Source organism: Papaver somniferum, chromosome 9 (genome assembly GCF_003573695.1).
Source record: "Papaver somniferum cultivar HN1 chromosome 9, ASM357369v1, whole genome shotgun sequence".
Classification (NCBI taxonomy): domain Eukaryota; kingdom Viridiplantae; phylum Streptophyta; class Magnoliopsida; order Ranunculales; family Papaveraceae; genus Papaver; species Papaver somniferum.
The window spans coordinates 87,197,006-87,203,874 of NC_039366.1; positions in this window are offsets into that span (position 1 = coordinate 87,197,006).

Genomic DNA, 6,869 nt, shown 5'->3' on the forward strand with positions numbered 1-6,869 from the left:
AGGGTTCGCAATCAATGTTAGCTTGGTAACAAAGCATTCAATATTCACCGTTAGATGAAAACCTGATTAGATTCAAGCTAATATTCCTCAACTGTTAGATCTAAAACTTGGCTTGCTATACAAAAATGAAATGTCCAATTTTGGGTTTATGCAACTTACCCAAACATTAACATTTGTTGGTTCAACAATAGTTAACCAAATGGTTATCCATATGATCACTCTCATATTAACCATATTCTTCTTCACCATAACTAGTTCAAATGACTCAAATGAACTAGTTAGAGAGTTGCTCAATTGCTTAGATATTTATGTAACTACACAAGACACAATTGAAGGAAAATCGGTTTGATTCACTCGAATCCGTTCATGAACTTTATAGCCACGATTTGCAAAAGCATTCCTTAGTTTATTTAAACATGAGTTCAAGAACAATCGATTTTAGATATAACCTACTCAAGTTCGCGGACTGGGTTCGCGGACTTAAACTCATGGAAGGAGTACACAAACTCCAGCAGAAATTCTCGAGTCGAGAACTTCCGCCAGTTCGCGGACTTGGCTCACGCCACTTCCATTTCTCTTGATCAACAAAGTTCGCAGACTTTGGTTCAAGGAATAAGGACTTATACATATATGTGTTTCCACAACAATGCTTATATCCTACCAATGGTTATGTAATCTAAACTCTCATTTCAATCACTGAAAAATTCTCGGAGAACGTTATATAGCCGTTATTCACAGACCATTTTTCGTCAGAACAATTTTCAAAGTGATTGAAACATAACATGACTTTCATCACTAGGTAAAGATGAATTCCGCTAAAGCGAAAGCTTACCAACACATATTTTGAGAAATAGATAGGCGACTTAAACTCGCTCGAAATAATAAATGTGTATAATGAAAGTCTACATATCAAAACGACTTTTGTCTCGAGAGTAGAAGATAGAGTAAATAGACTTTTGAGCGACAGATAAGTTCAAGTCTCCACATACCTTATAGTCGATGAAGTTCCACTTGTTCCTTGAGTAGTCCTTCGTCTTGTATGATGATTGCCATGGAGTTCTTGAGCTCAACTACACTTTCTATCCTAGTCCGATACCTTTAGCTTTAGTAGGGTAGAAATCAAGACTTATAGTTTTGATCACTAACATTGACAAACATGTTTGAGATAGCATGCGAGTTCGGCCGAGCAATGCTCTAACATTTATGTTCTTGGTAAAACTATTCATAAGGCCTGAATTTTATATTGGTATGACTTTTATTAGTGAAACCGATCTTAAGTAATCACCTGAGATGGTATGCTCGATTTATTATAATTGGTATGACCAACTTTAGGCAAAGGGGAACCGATCCTAGTAAGAGGTGCAACCGATTACAAAAGGAGAATCGATCCTTGTAAGAGGTGCAACACGTTTCTAGATATTGGGAACCGATCCTATGAACATGTGCAACAAATACAAGTTAGATACCATATATATGTGGGAACCGATCCTAGTACCTAGTCAACCGAATTTTGGAAATATAGTGTGATTAATTCCAGTACCCACATGGAGGTAGAATCGAAACTTGTTTTGGTAGAACCGTGAAACCCATGTTTGGTGATTGAGTGTTCTTGATCAATCACATAGTTTTTGGAAACCAGATGAACCAATTATAAACTTGTTTGGAAGTGTGGAAAATCGATTCCAAGATAGTAAATATGAAAGATGATTTACTAAGTTAAAATGTCGACATACTTTGAACATGTGCAGTAACGCTTATCTTTTATTGTTCAAAGATATTCCTTAATAACTAAAGGAAAATCCCGGATCGAAAAATAAATTGAGAATCTTTTAATTAAGGTTTTTAATTTTATTTTTGGAAAATGAAAATTAGTAATGTGCATTTACTAGTTGGAGATTTTCTAAGAGATTTTCGGTCAATATTTGGACAAAGCATTTCCAGAAATTATGGAAACCGAATTTGGAAATATATTGCATATCTTGAGAACATTTTCGGTTTTGGAAATTCCTTGGTGTCCAAACTTCCTTGGTCTATAAATATTCAAAGTTTGCATTTCGAGCAAACTAATCCTCAGAGCCAGCAAAACTACCTAGTTGTGTTGTTACTGGTGCAGACGCCTATTCGGAGAGGAAAGTAACCTAATTAGGCGAAATCTATTACGACCGCTCGGTTTAAATACTTCTTTGGGATTGAGAAGCTCTATTAGTACCGTTGGTGGGAAACTAGATAATTGCGGCTTATTATTAGTTTTCGAATGATTGGATTGACTAACGGTTGTTGAACTTTAACTGCACCTAGTTTTTTTATGCTTGAGAATCTTTTATTCTAATATAAGATTCATTCAAACTAGATCGAAGTTTCGACGGGGATCTTTAGACTGTTTGTAGATCTAAAAACGTCTTGTGATAATCCATTGTTAACAGACTCCGTTTTGTGTGCGATTGATCACAAGAGATTCAAGTTGATTATGTGCAGGTATTTATTTAAGATCCAAGAAGATTTGAAGACAAAGAAGACTTTGAAGATTTCTGATTTGGGTTCATAATCTTTGGTGTGCACAATACTTGTTTCGGTTAAAGAGGATCCAACTATAATCGGTTTATCCTTGTTGTAGATTGGATTGATTAGTTGAGCAGATCGGCATCAATAAAATTCTTTGTGATTCAAAGTATTGATTGCAAAATCTTGACAATTACTTTGGTAGTTGTTATTAGATAGATCTAAGGACCTGACAAAGGAGTTTATTGGGATAAACGGAAGAGCCTTTTGTCAAACTTATATCACTTGATTGAAAAGAGTTGTTACCAAACAGATTTGTTGTTCCTTTACTGTTTGGAATACGAACCAAAGGAATGGTTCCAAGTACGTGACTTATTATAAGTTGGAGGCGTGGGAATACAGACGGAACTAGGTGAACTATAGGTTTAGTTGCTTGGTCTCAACTATACGAAGTTGGTTTGATTTTGTATAACGGCTTAATCCTGAGAGTATTCAATTCTGGACAAGGTCCCAGGGTTTTTCTGCATTTGCGGTTTCCTCGTTAACAAAATCTTGTTGTGTCATTACTTTTATTTTCCGCAATTATAATTGTTGTTATTATAATTTAAAGTAAATTACACAAACGTTAATTCCTATTTACTTGATAGTAATCCTATTGTGTTTGGTTAAGTCCGAACCATTTATCAAGTAAACATACTTCGTTGTTGTATTGTATCGATCCCATATCCATAGACGATCATACGAAGTGTGAACCGATTAGTTGTACTGTCTCGACTCAGTCCATAGACTATCACTTTCGGCGAAAGGACTTATAGGTGGAAAAGTTTTAGATTGAGGTATATTTGGGTACCCTCGTCTTTTCAGCTCATTATGGGAATGTATCATTCTCCAGGCTAATTTAGCAAGTAAAGCACGATTCATGATTTCATTTTGTTTCATATCCAACCCTCCTAAAGCTCTTGGTTGAGCAACTTCCCTCCACTTTTTAAAGCAGACACCTCTTTTTCCTATTTTTCTATTCCACCAGAATCTCATCTGGACGGAGTCCATCTTATCATTCAGATTCTTAGGAATGGGAAAAACAGACATATGATGTGAAGATAAGCTACCCAGAACATATTGAGTCATAATTGTTCTTCCTGGTGTGTTCAAAATTTTTAGTTTCCATGGGGAAAGTCTATCACTGTATCTATCGAGAAGAGAAGAAAATGATTGAATCTTACTCTTTAATTTGAATAAGAATAGGAACACCTAAATATTTATCATTGAGAGCAGTTTATTGATGTTCATAACAGTAGAAATCTCATTGTTTACCTGGTTTGGAACCCCTTTACTAAAAGCAATGCCAGACTTTACGTAGTTGATGGACTGACCTGAAAAATGAACTAAATTTCTTAATGATATTGACCAAATTCCTACTTTTTCTCCTAATAGCTTTAACAAAAATAAGACAGTCATCTGCAAACAAATAAATGGGAAAATGCAGGGAAATATTGATTAGCTTTTATACCATGAATAAGATGATTATGTTCGGAAGATAACAAAGCTCTAGAGAAAGACTCCATGCATAAAATTAGAAGATAAGAGGACAAAGGATCCCTTTTTCTAAGACCTCTCTGAGAAGTAAAAATCTCACCAGGGGAGTCACTAAGCAAAATGGATGTTGACACAGTGCTTGTTCAATCATTCTGCAGAAAGCATCACAAAAACCTAACTTTTTCAAGGTATTAAGTAAAAAAGGCCACTCAATTCTGTCAAACGCCTTTGACATATCAATTTTCATTACCATCCAGCCTTTTCTCGGCCCTGCATTTCTTCATAAAGTCCACAAGTTCGTGAGAAATAACAATATTATCTTGTATAAATCAACCCGAGACAAAGCATTCTGAAAATGAGATATAATTTTTTCAAGGATGCCCTTAATTCTAATTGTTATAAGCTTTGAAATAACTTTGTAAGAGGTATTAGAGAGACTAATAGGCCTAAAGTCCACTGCTCTCTTAGCTTAGGAATTAAAGATATGTAATTGTGATTCATTTGTTTTAGCACATGCTTAGAATGAAGAAAAAAAAGGATTGAACCATTTTGACCAAGTCATCACCAACAGTCTCCCACATGGTTTGAATGGAACCAGGAGGAAAACTATCTGGACCATGAGTAGTCCAAGGTTTCATATCAAACACAATATTTTTTATCTCTTCACAAGTAAGAGGGGAAACAAGTCTAGCATTGTCATCATCAGTTATACATGGAGTAATAAAATCATGATAACTAGAAGGGTAAGGAGGATTAGAAGTTCTGCTCATATTAAGAAAGTGAGATATGAGATTACCAGCAATGTCTACTCTCTCAATCAACCAAATTCCAATTTAAGATTTGATAGAATCAATCTGGGTTTGTTGAAGGGTGATATTTCGAAAGCCTCTTTCTAGCCACAACACGCCTAATTCCCAAGAGAAGCGAGAGAAGATCAAAGAGAAAGTCCCCCTTTTATTGTATTTCCTTTCCTTATTTATAGATATTCTCAAAACTTCTCCTTCTCGTGACATCATGCCACATGTCTCCAAATCCTCTTTATTTACCCTAATTGTCCTATTATGACCTATAATATTCCTTTTAATTCCTTTCTTATCCTCCTCAATCCATGGGCTCAGGGTTTTGGCTTTAGTCCCCAAGTCCCCATTATACTTCTTGGGCTTGACCTATTTTAAGGACCTCTAGGCCCTATTAAAGGGTAGTTATTTTTCATGTGAAAAATAACAGGGTTAGTCTCCTCCTAAAGTTGGTTTTTTGGTGGAAATAAGCAGTATTTCTGTCTCCTAACAATAGATCATTATCCTTACCTCTTTGTATCCAATAATCAGCTTCCACATCATACTAGTAGTTGAGTCTATTTTGCAATCTCACAAACTCATCAACTAGGACACAAAAGTGTCAGGGATTGGAATTCCCCATTGTTTTAGTCTCTTTATTAATAGATTTTCAAGACTATGGTCGCATTGAATTCAAGCTAAGATAACTTGAGAATCAAGCAAACACTTTCTCTGTTTAGATGAAACTCTTGTTAGGAGTTTATGTAAGCATGTGAGAAGTTCGTCTTGAAATTACATTGAAGAATATACACTATGGTCCAGAGTACCGGAACTGTGTATAATGATAGCTCATGGCAAGTATGCCTTAAAAATTTGTTAGAGCATTGCTAGGTCGAACTTACAAGTGTTGTTAACTCAAGCTTGTTATCAAATTTAGTTGTCAAAACTATATCTTGATTTCTAGTCTACAATTAGTTATATAATAGAAGATGTAGTTGAGAAACGGACATCACGGCAGTCATCATTGCGTTCTACCATTTGAAGGCGAAGATCAACCGAAGTTTTTGGATAACTTCTTTAACAAAAGGTAAGTGAAGACTGAACTACCTATATCTCAAGTTTATCTTGTAATTAGCTCTCGAAATATGACTAAGCTTAATGAACATTTCATACTTAATGAATTTCGGTTAAGAACAATTCATTATTCGCAATCAAAATAGTGATTCAAGATTATCATTCGAAAATAGCCTGAAATAGTGATATGTGTCATTGATGTTATTTAAGAATGTCCAAATTGATTTAGAGAGAAATATAGAACTACTGTAAATTCGGATATAAGACAATGTATATACCAGTCTTATAAACTGGGAAAACTGTTACAAGTCTGAAGCCGTAATACATGTACTCAGTACACGTAACAAAGTAGCTATATGTCGACAAAAGAATTTTGGTACGCATACCCGTATGTACACCTTAAAATTTCTGTGAACTCGTGAACCGGATCGGTACGCAAACCAGTACGCGTACTAGAAAAGAATGTTGGTCCCGGAACCGGTTTGGTATCCATACCGGTACACGTACCAGAAAAGTTTTGTAAACTCCGGAACTGTCTTAAGTTATCCATACCAGTAGTGAACTCCGGAACTCGGTCATGTCATAAGGTATACATACCGGTATATGTACTTTGCGTAACTGTTCACGAACATGTTAATTATTTGTACCTCGTACATCTACTTACCATGTCGATTAAATTCATTTGCACATAAATTATTTCTTTTAGAGATAATTAGCATTTGAATAATCTCTAAAAACACATAGGCATATTTGATCACATAATTGTGACTCGGGTTAAGTATTAAGTGTTATATGAAAATGCTCAAGCTTAATAGTTCAGTTGGATAGTTTCGACTAACCATTCATGAGCGTGGTCTTGTACATGGTCGGTTACGGTTCATCCTAACCAGAGTGTATATCTTGTTATGTAAATCAGATTCAAAGATTTATCTAATGGTGGATTTTTTGCTTGGTTCCAAAGCTATATTAGCTTAAACCTAAAGC